The sequence below is a fragment of the Vigna unguiculata genome, chromosome 1 (genome assembly GCF_037176805.1).
Source record: "Vigna unguiculata cultivar grain cowpea cultivar isolate G323 ecotype 2 chromosome 1, ASM3717680v1, whole genome shotgun sequence".
Lineage (NCBI taxonomy): Eukaryota > Viridiplantae > Streptophyta > Magnoliopsida > Fabales > Fabaceae > Vigna > Vigna unguiculata.
Genome location: NC_140792.1, coordinates 10,220,589 through 10,238,803, shown reverse-complemented (window position 1 = coordinate 10,238,803; position 18,215 = coordinate 10,220,589). Strand labels below are relative to the sequence as shown.

Genomic DNA, 18,215 nt, shown 5'->3' with positions numbered 1-18,215 from the left:
ACTTAAGATGAAACTGATGAAAACTTTATAAACAGAAGTACACGTGTGGCAACACGTGGACTCACGTGTTTTTCCTTGATTTGATCTCAGAGTGACAAGAAGAACTAAAATTAGGGAAACTGAAAATGTGTATTAGATAAATCCTATGCACTATTCTGAATTGTTTTCATCAAGACTCTTTTATACTAAACGAAGTTATTCCTCCTCGAAGGAAATATCGTAATAGTTCATGTTATTATTCCATAAGATTTATTTTCTTAAGGAATCAAACAGCACCTTTTCATGGATTATTTGAAAAAATGGGAGTCAGTAACTTTTTTACTTCATCTTCAATTTTGACTTGAAACTGAATTTAGTTTCTTAAATAAATGTGTGCTTATATATCACTTTATTCGGTATTTAAATAAAAGAAATTTCACTCTTATTAGTACATTAACATTTTTTAATAAATTCAGCTCCAATGTTAACAACAGAACAAAACAAATTTGCATATATTTGCATATTAGTGGGATTATCCTTCAGATGACATCTTACCTCTTACATATATATATATATTTAAGCAACAGTTTTTATTTTTAATGTCTCATATATCAAATAAATAAAAAAGGATAAATAAAAGTTTATTGAAATTGTTTTTTGTTTTTATAATTTAATTATAATATTTAATAATAATTCAATTTTTTTTTATTTAAAAAGTGCACACACGCAAAAGGTATGTGTTTTTCTAGTCAAATTATTTTAAATTGTAAGTCTTCATTTAGATATAGTATTACTAAGGATTATTAACCATAACTAATAATGTTTCGCATTTGAAAGACAAATATGTATAATATAAAATCCATTTAGTTTTAATTATTAATATCTAAGATATCAAATAAATAAATAAAAATAAGTAAGAATATATCTCAAAAAATATTTTTCATATAATTTTATAATTATAATATTTAGTTATGATTTTTTTTAAATTAAGAAACATAAACACAAACCAACGCTCACTAATTTACATATTGAAAAAAGAAACATCTAACTACAAGCATACTTCTTAAAAATTAAAATAATTTAAAATATATTTTTAGAGTATTAAAATCAAATTTATTTTAAATTTTAGATATTTTTTAATGATAATATTATTAAAAATTATTTATAATTGAAAATCATGTTTTTCAATCTATACCCTTATTAATTAGATATATTTTTTAATTATTTAAGTTATTGTATATTTTAACATTAGGCTTCTTGATAACATTATTTTGATGTATTTGGTACGCAATTATATTCTTTTAACAGATAAAAATATTTTATTTAAGAAAATGTGCAATTGTATAATTCTTTACTTAAAACTAACCAAATAAACCTTTTCACTTAAAAATAATCATCAAATACCATTTTCAAGTAATTCAAACAAAATCATATATTTTCTTAGAATTGAATTACTGTATTGTAATAAAAAATGGTTTAAACAAGCCTTAAGAGGTGTTTCTGCCAATAATATATAATATATATTTATAATAATTTAGAATGAAGATTTCCAATTTTGATTACATATTTCATATTTTTATATTGTTCTTAGTTATATTTTAAATTTAAAAAAAAAAGTTATTGTTGAATATAACGACAAACTATATATTGCACACTAAAGACTAATAATTACTATGACTTTTGTTTAGATCATATATTCATTCATGCAAATTAACTTCTTCGGGGACGGAGATGTCTGATTTTTTAGGTAGAGTTTTTGGGTTTGAGCTTTATCGCTTTAAGTTAAAGAAAAACAAAAGGGCTTTCTTCTTGCATCCAAATTTTTCTTTCTCCGTTCCAAAATTTTCTAAATACCTCAAAAGCTCATTGACTTTGGCTAGGGTAAAACCTTAATTTTTCTCTCTTCTTATATTTAGTGTCAAAGCACTAACCCAAGGTCCAAAACAAAAACTTCCGATTATCCTTTTTTTTTTAATGGATTTAGGCAATTTGAACATTTATATATTTTTATATATATTTACTTTGCTGTTACATATTTTTAGAAGGTTATTTTACTTTTTCTTTATTTATTATGTTAAAAATAAATTTATATTTAAATTATATTTCTTTAATTTTAATTTTATCGTTTTATGATTTTTATTTACTTAATCATTTAATAAAATTAAATTTTAAAAAATATATTTTAGTTTTATTTTTAAAATAATATTATTTAAAAAGTTGTATATATTTATTGATAATAAAAAAATTGTCAATTAATAACTTTTGTTTTAATAAAATTGGCTATAACATTTATCATTTTTACATTAAATTATAGTATAAATATTCCTGTTGTTAAATATTGTTTGGTATGTAAAAGTTAAATTGATGTTATTTAATAAAAGAATTACATTAATTTTATCTACATAAAATTTTAAGTAATGTTTTAAATGATTATATTTAATTATAGTATAAATATTTCCATACTTAAATATTCTTCATAATTTTTGTATATAAATATTAAACTGATATTATTCGATAAAAAACTACATTAAAAATATGTTATAAAACTTCAAATTTAAATTTTTAATATAAGAAAATAAGATAATAGAATTTTTTTTTTATTATTCATGTTTATTTTGTTGAGAATGGTTAAAAATGTCAACTTTATCATTGACATTTTTAATTTACGTGTTTACCTATGCTTTTTTTTTGTGTTCACGTAAATTATTTTACTTTTTTATTCATTTGTTTTGATTTTACATCTTTACCCATATTTATTTTGTTGTTATCCATTATTTTACTCTTTTAATTATTTATTATGTTAAACAATAATTTATATTTAAAGTATTGATTTTTTTTCTATATTGTCTTTTTTTTTTTGTTTTTGCTTATATCCTTTTATGATTTCTAATAAAATTAAATTCATAAAATATAATATTTGAAAAATAATATATTTATTGATAATATAATTATTTTACTCTTTTACTCATTTATTTTGTTTTTATCTTTTTACTCATATTTATTTTTTTCACACGTTTGAGAGGATTATTTTACTCTTTTACCCATTTATTATGTTTAACAATAACCTATATTTAAAGTATTAATTATTTTTTCTATATTATTTTATTTTCATTTTTAATTCTATCCTTTAATGATTTATAATTACTAGATAATTTAATAAAATAATTTAAAAATATATTTTACTCTTATTTCTTAAAATAATATGTATTTATTGATAATAAAAAAATTGTCATATAATAATACTGTCTTACAAAAAACTATATATAATATATATCATTTTTTATATTAAGTTATAATATAAGTATTCTTATTATTAAATATTCTTCATATTTTTAGTTTGTAAAAATTAAAATGATAATTAGATAATTACTACATATTAGATAATTCTATTATTTGTTCATACGTAAATTATACGAGTTTATTAATATATATTAGATCATTTTGTCTATTTATTGATTAGACAAGTTTGCAATATACAATAAACGAATATGAACATACATTGATTAGTCTTGTCTATACACTAATTAAATGAGTCTAACAACAAACACTAAACGAGTTTGTCTATACACTTATTAGATGCATATAGGAATATACATTAGACAAGTCTATCCATACACAAATTAGACGAGTTTATTCACTCATTTATTAAATGAGTCTTATAATACACAATACATAGTTTAAACATACACTAATTAGCCGAGTCTAACAATACACATTATATGAGTGATACACTAATTAGACAAGTCTAACAATACATATTAGAAGAGTTTATCAATGCATTGATTATGCGAGTCTAGCAATACACATTAGAAAAAATCATCTTAGGGTGAGCATGGATTGAATTTTATAAAATTCAATTTAAATCCGGTCTAAATCCATATATTTGGATCAGATTTTGAATCAAAATATATTTCTTCTACAAGACTAATTTGGATGTTTATAAATCTAAATCCAAATATTTGGATCAAGTTTTAAATCCAAATTTCTAGAGACATGTTTTTTTAATGAAAATTAAATTTTCTAAAAATTTAATTTTAAATTTAAGTCTATATTTTCTTACAATAAAGTAATTATTTCATCTAATACATAAATATATTAAAAAAAGTCAAATAACGTATAAAATATATAAAAAATATTATAATTTGGGTTTAATTATTCTCTGGTCTTTATTTTTGTTGAAAAGTGTCAAGTCAATCCTTCAGTTTTTTTCCGTCACATTTTGATCCTGACTTTTTTAAAAGTGATTCAATTTGGTCCTATGCATAAGTACTATACAAAGGGTGTTAAAGTCAGTTCCAAGTATCAATTTGTGTTTTTTTTTCAATTTTTTTAATAGATTTTTAAATTTTATTTTTGAATTTATTTTCCTCGTGTCACTTCACAGTTGTGTTGCATGACACGGTCAGTGTGACATGTTTTATTCCTGGCACACAAGGACCATTGGCTTGAAGATTTGCTTTTTATGATGTCCATATAAATCAAGGTGCAAAGGATGCCTAAGGTATGTGTTAGAGTATTAGGCTTGGAGTAGAGTCTAGAAAGGTTGTAAAGCCAAGTGAAAATGTTAGTAGAATCCATATATAATCAAGGTTTGACAGTTTATGAATCACAATGGCACGAAATAGGTGTATTTTTAAATTATAACTCACTTAAAAGGATAAATAATCAATTAGATATATAAATTAATAGATTAATAGTATGTTAACCTAGAAAGTGTCATGTTCTGTAAATGAATGGATTATAACATTAATATAATCAATTAATACATAAAGTTTTAGTTTTTCTAGAAATCAAAACTTAATTGATTACTTCATTAACATAATTGATTAAATTATTCAGATACTGGTTTTCACTTTAAATTCCAAAATTTTGATTTCCCAAAAAAGAACAATTCAATTTTACAAAAATTTGAGCAAGAGTGATTGGAGCTTCTTAGAGCAATTCTTACGTGTTTTATGGAAAGTATCAAGATCAATCAAGATCATGTTGATTCAAGTGCATCTTGACTTGGCTTAGGTTGATATTGTAACATCAACACAAATCAGGTGTAGTTGTTCTAATTTTTCTTTGCATAATTTCTTTTCTAGTGTGTTCTTGTCAATGAGATAGTGATAAAGTTATGCAATTGTGCATAGCATTGTGTTGTGTAGAAAACCATGACATGTATTCAAGTCTCTTGTGTAACATGTGTGAAGATATTGCATAGGAGAATTCTTGTAATATTACTTTTGATATTCTAGTGAAAATATCTAGCTAAGGTTGCTAGAAACTGGATGTAGATTCTGAAAGAATCAAACTAGTATAATTTTTTTTTGTATTTTTTCTTCTCTTTCATTATCTTTTGCACATCTTGTATTGTATAAAGATTAAGATTACTAAGCATCACATACTCTTCATGAATTGATCAAATGTTTTTTGAAAATTGGTTTTGAAACTAAAAAACTACTAAAATTTTGTTTACAACCAATTCACCCCCCCTCTTGGTTGTAAAAGATTGGACTGCATTTATTCTAATAATTGGCATGAAAGCTAGTTAATCACAAGATAATCGACTAAAAGATCCTGACCTTGGTCAATGTTTCACAAATGTTTTTTTGAAGGGGCTTCAATTAATAAACCACCGCTGTTTGTTGGAGAAAACTATCCTTTCTGGAAAATACGAATGAAAGTATTTTTAGAATCTATTAATAAAGGAGTATGGGATGTTGTAATGAATAGACCCTTTATACCTACAAAATTTGTTGAAGGCAGAAATATTCCTAAAGAGTTTTCCTTATGGACTCCTGGTGAAAACAAAAGAGCCCATTATGATGTTACAGTTAGGAACATCATCTTATTTGCACTAATGTTGGATGAATTTTACATGGTTTCAGTATGTGAATCAACAAAAGAGATGTGAGATGTCTTGGAGATGACACATGAAGGAACATATGAGGTTAAAAGAGCCATAAAGAACTCTCTTATTCAAAAGTATGAGATGTTCACAATGAAGGTTGGACAAACCATCTATGAAATGCAGAAAAGATTCACTTACATAGTTACCATCTATTGGCTTTAGGAAAAACCTTTAACAAAGAGGAATTAAACATCAAGATTTTGAAAAGTTTAGGTAGAGCATGGCAACCCAAGGTCACCAAAATATCAGAATAAAGAAGCCTCACAAGAATGAATATGGCTACTCTTTTTGGAAAACTAAGGGAGCATGAACTAGAACTGGGAAGGCTTAAAGAGGAAGAAGAAGGAGATACACGACAAAGTGTTGCATTGAAGGATGCTATGAAGACTGCCAGTAAAACATTGACAAACAAAGTTGAATAAATGGTTAGTCAATATGAGGAGAATTATGAGAGTGAGGCATTAAACTTATTGGTAAAATGGTTCTCAAAATTTCTTAAGTATAAGAATAAATTAATGCAAAATCTGCAGAAAATAAGAGAAGCTTTAAGAAAAAAGATCAATTTGGTACACTAACATGTTTTGGATGTGGTAAAGCTGGCCACATCAAGCTTGGATGTCCAATTTTTAAGTTGAAACAAAAATTGGAAGAAAATAGTAAGGCCAACAAATGCAAGAAGAAGAAGAAGGCATATATTGCTTGGGAGGATAATGATGCAAGTACCTCTAGTGAGTCGAGTGAGAATCTTGAAGAAGAAACAAATTTGTGCTTCATGGCTAACACGAAATCCTCTAAGAGTAGTGTAAGTAGTTTTGACTCCTCTAATGAAAATGTTGAAAACAAGTATCATCAACTACTTGATGTATTCAATGAACTGCATGAAAAAGCTAGAAATTTATAATATTCAAACAATAAATATAAAGGGGAAAACATGTGGCTAGAGAATGGATTGAAATAATTATAAAAGGAAAATGAAAGTTTAAAAACTAACCTAGAGACACTACAAAAGGAAAGTAAGGGTGTTTTTTTATCTAGAATTGACTAAGTCTTTCATACCATGCATGACCTTGGTTCCTGCTTTAAACCATACAAAGCCTTCTTTAGCTTGTATACATGGTTTTGAAATTCATAGTCTTGAAATCTTGGAGGTTGTTCCTCAAACACTTGTTCTTTGATGCAACCATTCAAAAAAGCGCTCTTCACGTCCATTTGAAAGAGTTTAAAGTCTAACTTTGATGCAATGGCTAGAAGAATCCTTATTACTTATAACCTGGCCACATGTGCATATGTTTCATCATACTCAATTCCTTCTTCTTGACTATACCCTTTGGCCATAAGTCTTTCTTTGTTCTTTACAATTCAACCATTATCATTCAACTTGTTTCTAAAGACCCATTTTGTACCAATTACTTGTTGATCTTGATATCTAGGTACAAAATCCAAAACATCATTCCTCTTGAATTGATTTAGTTCCTCTTGCATTGCAAGAAAACAATTTTCCTCCTTGAGTGCATCATCCACTGTCTTTGGCTTTATTTAGGATACAAAAGCTACATTTAAACATAGTTGACTCAACTACCTCCATGTTGATACACCCTTTGATATGTCTCCTATTACATGTATTTTGGTGCAGGCCAACTCTTGAGCAAGTCATCTAATCGATTATGTGCTTCTGCATCAATATGTTGCTCTCCAATTTGGATACTTTGAGGCTCAATTGTTTGATCTATATCTGTCTCAATATAATCCACACTTTTTCTTAGCAATTGCATGTTAAATCTCTCTTCCAAAAATTCATCAAATTCAACATGGATAGTTTCTTCAATATTCATAGTTCTTTTGTTATAAACTTTAATTGCCTTACTAGTTAGTTAGTATCCTAAAAAGATATTTTCATCCGCTTTTGAATCAAATTTGCCAATGTTAAATTTACCATTATTCAATACAAAGCATTTATAGCCAAATATTTGATTTTCTACCTTTAAAAAGTTCTTAAGGTGTTAATTTCAAAATAGGTCTTATCAAGATTCTATTTAGCACATAACATGTAGTACTTACTACATCAGCTCAAAAATACTTTGGCAAATCATTTTCCTTTAGCATTGTTCTTGTTAATTCTTCCAATGATCTGTTTTTCCTTTCTACCACTTTGTTATGGTGTTCTAAGGAAAAATAATTATGTGAAATAAAGAATGTTTAGGTGAATATGGAAAAGTCATCAACCAAAACCAAAGAATAGTAATTTTCACCAATGCTCCTAGTTCTAGATGGGCCAAATAAGTCCATGTGTATTAATTCTAGTGGATTATTGGTGGAAATACATTGCTTTGATTTGAAAGATGTCTTTACATAGTTTCCCTTTTGGCAAGCATCACACAACTTGTTTTGTTCAAACTTAATTTCAGGCAAACCATTTACCAATTTCTTTAAAACAACTTTATTTAGATGTGCCATATGAATGTGTGCAAGCCTTTTATGCCAAATCCATGGACATTCATTTTTAGCAAACAAGCATATAATGGAATAAAAATTAGTGTTTTCAAAATCAACCATATAGATGTTTGGGATTCTTTTACCAATAAACATTATTTCATTGATGATGCATAACATATCAAACACTTATTAGTTTCAAAATTCACTTTAAATCCTTTATAACATAATTGGCTAATACTAAGCAAGTTGTGTTTAGGTCCTTCAACTAGTAATACATTCTTAATCACAATAGAAGAAGAACTTTTTACCTACACCCAAAATTTTATCTTTGTTATTATCACCATATATGACATGACCATTTGCTTTGTATGATATTTTGTTGAATTTATTTTCATCTCCTATCATATGTCTTGAACACCCACTATCCAAATTCCACATTGAATCCTTTGTTTCAAGACTTAACTCCAGAACATATTAAAGAGATGATGCAGGTACCCAATTGAATTTGGTTCCTTTCATCTTAGAAAATTTATTTAATTCTTTAGGTACCCATTTATATTTTCCTTTAGGAACACCATGTTTCTTAAAATAACATGCATTTGAGGCATGACCAAGCTCACAACAGTAAAAACATATAATAGAGGATGGTTTACTCATGTTAACAAATCTTCTAGGTTTTAATCAATTAGCATGTTCAATATAACCTATACCCTCCTTGTTTAGTACATTTCTCTGGGAACTTATAATAACATCAAGATTACTCCTTCCTAGTGTGAACCTAGTAAGATTTTGTATCAAATACTAAATTCTTTCTAGTTGTTTAGGACAATTCTCACACCTAGGTACACTTTTCTTACAACTTTAATAGAGGTATCGTTAACTCCACATTGTTTGTAAAGAAAAAAAAATGATGATATTTTGTTTATTCAAATTTATGTTGGCAACATCTTTTTTTGGATCCACTAACCTTTTGCTTTGCAAGGATTTTTCTAAGAATATGTAGTAGGAGTTTGAAATGTCAATGATGGAAGAACTTACTTTCTTCCTTGGATTACAAATCAAGTAAGCACAACATGGTATATTTCTTCATTAATCAAAATATTGTGCTAAATTACCAAAGAAATTTTCCATGGATAGCAATAAAGAATCTTCAATACTAATGGCTACAAGTTTCTATTTGGATGCAGATGAAAGTGGTAAGTGTGTTGATCAAACAAAGTATAGAGGTATGATTAGTTCACTACTATACTTAACTGCTAGTCATCTTGATATCATGCACAATATATGTGTCTGTGAAGCATTTCAACTGTGTCCTAAAGAGTCACATTTAACTAATGTTAAGAGAGTTTTTAAATATCTAATAGGTACTAGAGGTCTAGGTTTGTGGTATCCTAGAGGGCCTAACATATCTTTAATAAGGTATAGTGATTATGATTTTGGAGGTTGTAAAGTTGATAGGAAAAGTATTAGTGGTACATGTCATCTCTTAGGATGTTCTCTAGTAACATGGCATTCTCGAAAGCAAGCATGTGTTGCACTCTCAACAAGTGAAGCAAAATATATTATTGTAGGAAGTTTTTATGCACAGTCAATTTGGATCAAACATCAATTGGAATATTATGGCATTCATCTAGAAAATATACCTCTTATGTGTGATAACATTAATGCTATAAATCTAACAAAAAATTCAATCACGCATTCAAGAATGAAACATATAGAAACTATACATCATTTCATTAGAGATCATGTAACAAAAAGGAGTGCAAAATTAAATACACAAACACTGATAACCAATTAGATGACATTTTAACTAAACCTTTGGCTAGAGAAAGATTTTATATCATTAGAAATGAATTAGGTATACTTGACATTGCATTCACATCATAAAAACTTACATTCTCTACATTACTACATGCATTAATCAATTGCATTAGTTGTCTAATCAATTAATTCTATGTTCTGCTGTTTAGTTCTATTTCTATGACATATTAATCGATTACATTAGGTTTCTAATCGATTATATTTGACAAATATTATTTGTCTTAACATATTGCTATTATGTGTTACTCTGAATAGTCCCATGTGTGTTTGACTAAATTAGCTTTGATTTTCCTTCTAAATGTTTGACCACACATGAGTCCTCTATTTATAAAGTAAGAAAAACTTGTTCTTATTAAGTTGATTATCTTCCCTCTCGTCATTACCTCTTCTCTCGTCTAAAACCCTATACAGTTTCCTCTGCTCTGCAACCAAAAATAGCCTCTTCCTCACGACCTAGAAGAGTGAAAAGGAAAGCCACAAAAACCACCACTCGTTCCACTGATGTTGAAGGTTGGATGAACGACGAAGAACGACAAACAAACTATCTCTGCTTCTAGAAAATCAGAAAGCTAGTGAACCCAAAGTATATGGATATGAATTTCTTCTTATCAAACAACTTCTTCTTCCAAGAGCTCTTATCCTACCAAGGTCTAGAAACATTTATTCAACTAAAAGGCACTTACTATCTTGGCTTAGTCAAGGTTTTCTATGCAAATGCCCAAATAGAAAACTAAATCATTATCTCTAGGGTCAAAAGGGTCGATATTGCTTTAGATGACTCATTCTGGACTTCAATTGTTGGGTTTAAGTTAGGGGGCTAAGTGCCATCGTAGTGCTCCAAATGTTAGTAAACTAACAATACATAGGTCACTACTAAGGAATCTTGAAGAAGTTGAAAATTGCACTATGTTTTAAGATGGTGGAGTGTAAAAATTTGATAGGGTCATGGCTTTTATTATTGTTTGAATTCTCGCTCCCAAGGGGAGTAATCATGCTCATATGACTACTGAAGACATATATCTCATGTTTGCCCTCAAAGTTAAAATCCAGACTAAATGGGCTAAGCTTATTTGTGACTCTATTATGAAAGTCATCTTTCTTCCTATATATCAACTTCCTTATGGCCTTATTCTGTCCAAGGTCTTTGAATATTATAAAGTTGATTTAACGGATGAAGTGTGCATGGATCTCAATCATACAAACATAATTAAAGAGAATGCCTTGCACCATATGGGGATTTTTCTATTTGATAAAGAATGAGCTTTTAAAGATGGTCCTCTTTAGTTTTGAAATGGTCATTTAAGCCAAGTAGAGGCGGTTGAATTAACTATTTAAATCTTTTTCGAAAGCTTAAAACTCTTTTCAATTGAATCAAATAGACTGGAAATGTAGGATGTAAAAGCTGTAGACAAGTACACTTTCAATCGGTCAAAAAATAAAATAGCAAACTAATTTGTTCTTGAGCTATGAAATAGTTGATTAAAATGACAAATCAATCGGCTAAAATACTGGGAATTTATGCAGAATACAAAATTCGTAAATTTAACTCAAACAACAATCTTTTACATACAAGACTTGTTCCAATCAATATTTCTAACTATTATACAACCTCAGATTACACAAGAACGCATTAAAACACAACAAAGAGTGGATTACTTCATTTTCTTGAGATTTTAAAGTGATTCAAAGTGAGTGAGATGAGGGAAAGAGAATTGCGCAATTATTTTAATACTGGTTTACTCAATCACAGAGCTACATCCAATTTACCAGGACAACTTGAGCTTGGTTTCCCCTATATTCAAAAGTTTTACAAATCAAACACCAAGATTAGACTTTTGAACAAAGAACCACACAAGATTTTGACTCACACAAAAATCTAGACAACTACCCTGCAAGAATCACACTTACAGACCTGAAATCACATTAGGCAAACAACCAAAGGCACAAGAATATCCAAACCTGATGGTGGCTCTCTTTAGCCAACCATACATGTGTGCTTCAAGCTACTCACAAGCCAAAATGCCTTCAAGATCAACCAAGATCTTCAAACTTCACGTTACAGTTGTGCATTGCAGAGAGAGAGAGTTTTCCAAAGAAGAATGACAAAATTTCGCGCTAAAAAACTTAGAAACTCTTCTCTGCTCTCAAAAGCACAACATATATAGTCTAGTTTAAGTGAAATCAGTCGATTGAATTTTTTGTACAGTCAACTTATTTCACTTGACTTAAGTGAAATCAATCGATTAAAAAATAATTCAACTGACTTAATGCATTCATACCAGAAACTATATACTACAAGCCTTTTAACATGTTAAAACTCATTTTAACAAATTAAAAGAGACACACCAAGACTAACGAGACATTTGACCTATGTCATATAGCTTACAAACATGATATAACACCAAAACATTACATTTAACATATTATTTCCAGATTTAACACACTAAAAACTTAATATTCAAGTGGATCTTCATCAATCTTCATCAAACACTTATGATCTTCATGCACAAGGCTTTACCAATTCTTTGCTTCAAGCTTTGCTTATGCCAACACTCTTGAGATAGCGGAAGAAGTTGAGCCCATCAACACGAATGCGTCAAAGGCTAAACCAATGTGTGAAGTTAAACTAAAAAATGAATTTGAGAGGTGTGTGCTTGTCTATGCAATAATGCAATCAATTTTTCTATCAAGTATACATGGTAGTTTGTAGTACAACAGGTGTCATATGCACATGGATTTGGTAGAAGACACAATGTCTAACTAGTTTGAGTTGAATAAAATAGTGCTTGAGTTACATAGAAAATATAATAACAAATTTAATGTAACAAGTTGTAATGATGTAAAATAATAAAATTGGATTAAAACAATATTGGAGCAAGGGTTGATTTCAAGGTTAAAAGACGTGTTGAAGCCATTTTCACCACTTTTTGTTGACATGTGAAGTCTGGGTGGTGTGTCTCATGAAGATTTTATGAAGCTTTGTTGAACTACTTGGAGCCATTGCTTTGGAATCATGCCTACATTGATGAAGCTGTGGAGATTTGATGGTATTCATGTTTGACAAGCCTTGAACGCGTGTCCTCCACATGGATCAATCATTAGGAAAGTGTGCTTGATGTTTGTAATTCACATTGTAGACCTTGTAGTATTATTTGATGTATTTGGTCTTTATTGTGTTTCTTAATCTGTTGAAATATTTTTCAACAGGTTAAAATGTGTCTTTTAATATATTGAATGGATTTTCAACAGGTTAAAAGGTTGGCTGCAGTAGTCTTAAACTGTGATTTATTGAATTAGTGGATTTATTTTTTAATCGACTGATTTCACTTAAGTCATGTGAAATCAACCGATTGATTTGGAAATCAACTTGTTGAATTTCGTAACAGTTTGACTATAAGTGTTGTGATTTTTGAAAGAGAGGTAACTTGATCATTTTTTAGCGTGAAATTGTTCTGGAAACCTTAGAAATCTCTTTCTTCATGATCATTCAGATTGCAGATATTGAAGATTGATCTTGGATCAATTCTTGGAGCTTTTGGCTTGTGTTTGAAGCTTAGAGAAGGTGTTTGTGGAAGGTAGGGTTGTGCTACCACTAAGGTTTGATCTTTCTCAAGCTTTGTGTGTGTGCCTGGTGGTTTTCCAAGTCTGCAAAAGGGTTCTTGTTGTGCTGTTGTGATTCTTGTGTGATTCAAGAGTTTTTGGTGTGTGTTTTGCTTATCTTGAAAGTGTAAAAGTATAAACTTTGTAAATATTTTAAAATAATGCAAAGTCAGGCTCGGGTTGCCTTGACAAACTAGATGTAGCTTAGGTTTGAGTGAACCAGTATAAAAATCTTGTGCTTCTATCTTTTCTCTAACCCTTTTCTCTTGCGTAATCATTTTAAGTTTAAAGAACTTGAATCTAAACCATCTTTTTCATATTCTTGAGTGTTTTGGTGGCATCTGTAGCATTGAGCATGTTTGCATAATCAATTAGAACATGTCTTGACTGTTCTTTTTCATTGTTCTTGCTCCAAATCATAAATCTGCATTTCTGCATTTTTTCTAGTATTTTAGTCGACTATTTTTCTATTTCATCGACTAACTCTGTTTTTGACAGATTGAAAGTATATTGTCCAGAGGTTTTTGCATCCAAACTTGGTGATCAAATTTATTCAATTAAAGATAATTTTTAGCCTTTAAAGATTGCCTAAATTTTTAACTAGCCAATTCAACTCCCCCCTTCTTGGCATTTCAACCATTTCAAAACTTATAATTGGTATCTAGAGCTAGGTACTTGAAAGTTGCTCAAGTAAGGTCCTAAATATGTTTTTGAACTACATGAAATGGCTGAAAGCAAGTTACCCTTTGCTAAAGGTGCCTCAATTCATAGACCCCCTATGTTTAGTGGCATTAATTACCAATTTTGGAAAATTAGGATGAAAATCTTTATTGAAGCAATAGATCAAGGGATAGAGGATGCAATCATAAATCAACCCCCTTCTTGGCATTTCAACCATTTCAAAACTTACACTTTTTTCTTCTCTTGTATTGATTTAGGTTATATTTACAAAGATACAATTAGTCATATCCTGGGTGTTCTTTTTAAATGTAACTCTAGGTCCATTGATGGCACCTAGATCCTAGGATCATCAAACTATAGTATGATTCCTTAGGGACTGTTTAAATGAATCACCAACATTAAGATCAAGACTCTATAATCAGCTAAAGCCTTAGATCTATTCCTAGCATTTAAAAGTAGGAGGAGAATTAGTTGGACAACAACTTGGAACCAGTTCCCACTCAATCTCAGCCAGTGAAATAAGACAAGTGATGAGTTCATCCAACAAGAAGCATAAACTAATTCATAAACATGTAATGAAAGCATACTTTGATAAATAAAACATTACCCATACAAAAGAGTTCTAAGGGGTTACATCTTTGCGTCAACACTTAAAGAGATTTAGCTCCTCAAACTAGATGAGAACAATACAACACATAAAAGAGTCATCATCTCTTTTACCCTCAAATAATGTTTACTAAGTACTGGGGAAAGTGTTTACAAGAGCTCTCTAAGAGTTTCTCAAAAGAACCCTCACAAAAAGTCTGTCTAAATAGGGGTGAAACTCTACTTTTATAAATTTTCCAGGATAGTGCTCAATAGTGCATGTGTGGCTCCATTTGCATATGTTTCCTCCCTAGATGGTTTCCTTTATGACTTAGGCTTCATGCTTTGGTGTTGCAACTCCCGAGATAACTTCATCAATAAGGAGTCTTCATGCCTTAGACTCAATTTTAATGCTTGAGGTTTCTTTCTGCAATGGGTTTGCTCGTGTGGCTCAACCCTCAACTTTTTCGCTCAACTACACCAGTGTCAGTTTTGTCCATAATTGCTTGAAATGCATCCATTTTCTTTATTTTTTTTTCCACTTGGACTCTTTGTTGATATTGGAAACTGGAAAACAAGCTATATTTGGGTGATTTTTTTAAAAAAAAAATCATCAAAATAAAAACAAGATAAGTGTCAAATTCATCTTAAAATTATCCCATATTGAAGACTTATCAATGTTGATGTACCTTGATACAATCACAACAAATCACCAAACCTATGTGACTCAATTCAACAAGCTTGACATGAAAGTGGCCAAATTGATGAGAAAACATAATATTGAGGATGACACCGATGATTCAAATGAAAATGATACTGAGACAACTACTCAACAAAAATTTTGATGATGATGGAGTGACTAAGAATGCTATTGATGATGTGGAAGAAGATTTTAATGTTGATTCACATGTCTCTAAAGATGATCAACATGATAATACAAAATATGGAAATAATGATGATGAGGAAGAGAACTCAACTCCAACTCTAGAGGACATGTTTGATTAATAATATGCTTTCATGTTAAAATTTTATGCTTTTATATCTGGTCTGTACTATAGTTTTATTTTGAATAATTATTTGTCATGTGTTGTTTTGATGCTTGTCATTTATCTATTCCTAGTTGCATGATGTTGATGTTTTAACACCTATTGTTTATCATATATTATGCTATGAATGTTTGTGTACTACATCTATATCATTTTTGTTATTGCTCAATAATTCCCTGTTTTGCTAATGCCCAAAAGGGGGAGAAAAGAGTTCGTTGATTGTGGGTTAGGTTTGGCCATCATAAAAAAAGGGGGGAGATTATTGCCCCTCTAACACAAGGACCATGGCTTGAAACCTTAAAATTAATAAATCTTTTTTTATATTGTATTATTATGAGTTATTTATTCATTGGATAGTATAGTTTGGCATTTAAAAAAAACACATATTTTCAATTTTCTCCATTGTCGAGGTAACTAAAACCGTGAACGGCAGGATTCGAACCTGCGCGGGCAAAGCCCACATGATTTCTAGTCATGCCCGATAACCACTCCGGCACGTCCACTTACTGATGTCACCATATGTATGCTCTAAAACATCTGAATGTTTAAATTCAATACAAGTTTAGTTCTTCCTAAAAGTACTATTTCTAGTTGCAATTTTAATAATTATAATATATTTATTATATTAATTTGATAATTTAATATAATATTTTATTTTATAAAATTAAGTAATAATATTTTCATTGATTTATATAATTTTATAACAAACTATATTTTATTATTTGGCTTAAATACACATTTGGTCCCTATTTTTGTCGCTTTTGCTCAATTTGGTCCTCATTTTGGTTCAGTGTTCAATTAAGTTTTAATTTTCGTCAATTTTTGGTCAATTTTTTCTTTTTTGCTAACGGTTTTTAAATAGGTAACCTCAGTGAATAGTGCATGTCACGTGACAACTCCTAATTTTTTTGCTTTTTTTTTTTAATTTTTTAATTTTTAATTTTTTTGAAAAGAATTTTAAAACATTTTAATTTTTTAAAAAATTGACATGTGTCAAGTTACCATTGTGCCACGTGTCAATGCTAGAATCACGAGTTAGTTTGTAGTGTGTTATTTTCTTTTGTTCAATTTAGTTCATATATTCGTTATTTTTGTTCAATTCAGTCTCTATATTTTTTATTTTTGTTTAATTTAGTTCTAATTTTGGTTAAAATAAAGTAATTTTGTCCCTTTCAAATTGAAACCAAATTTAATTTTTTTTACAGATAACTAATATTTTTTCAAAATTGACATTTTTATTAATTATCTTTAAATTTAATTTTAAATTATTAAATTTAATTATAAATTGAATACAATTTTTAGATTCAATTTTTAAATAGAATACAATTATGTAAAATATTATTAGAATATAATTATTAAATATTTTATTCGAATAATTATATTCTAAAATACTAATATTTAAAAAAATAATTATAAAATGTTTTAGATTTTAATATCTAAAACACAATAAAAATATTAATTATTTTAGATTTAAATGTCAATTTTAGAAATGTTAGTATGTTTTTCTAAAACATTTAATAATTATATTCTAATAATTTTTTAAATAGTTATATTCTGTTTAACAATTGAATATGAGAATTATATTCAATTTATAATTGTAAGGCCCACTTTTATTTTTAGTGCCCTAATGTTTAAAGGTTGTCTCACTGTTGGGCTTAAAGGCTGGCCTATAGGGTGCAAAGGCCCCTTAAGCAGCCAAGTCCCTCTTTTTGCAGCTCACTCTGCAAAGGCCCGCTCTTGAAGTTGCTGGGTTCGTTGAGTCTGGTGTCGAAGTCATTTGCTAAACCCTTTTCCAGGTAAGGGAAGCTAGGGTTCGCTTGTTTATTTCGATTTGTTTCTTACTTTGCTTTCGTTTCATGATGGCGTGACTTGATTGATGATTTTATTTGATTGGAAATCTGTTTAAACATTATTTGGCCTGAATGCTTGTCTGTTGCACGCGAGAATAGTGGTGGGCACTGATTTTCTCGCCCAAGCGAGCGGGTCTTGCCTAGGCGAGACTAACAGAGGCTCGCTCAGGATCTTCTGTGCGAACTATCGTTTAGGCGACTAGTCTTCATTTTGAGCGAGAAATCGCAGGAGTCACTGTTCCACTGCTCAAGCCCTCGCCTAAGCGAGAAGGGGCTCGCCTAAGCGAGAGGACCTCTCTCGCCTGAGTGAGGTCTTCTAGCCTG

General features: G+C 29.2%; 1 non-coding gene across 1 annotated transcript; it reads right to left on the bottom strand.

Annotated features, from left to right (window-relative positions):
- Window positions 1-16,462: 16,462 nt before the first annotated feature.
- TRNAS-AGA (transfer RNA serine (anticodon AGA)) lies at window positions 16,463-16,544 on the bottom strand. The gene has a single exon. It is a non-coding gene; the product is annotated as a tRNA-Ser (tRNA).
- Window positions 16,545-18,215: the final 1,671 nt, after the last annotated feature.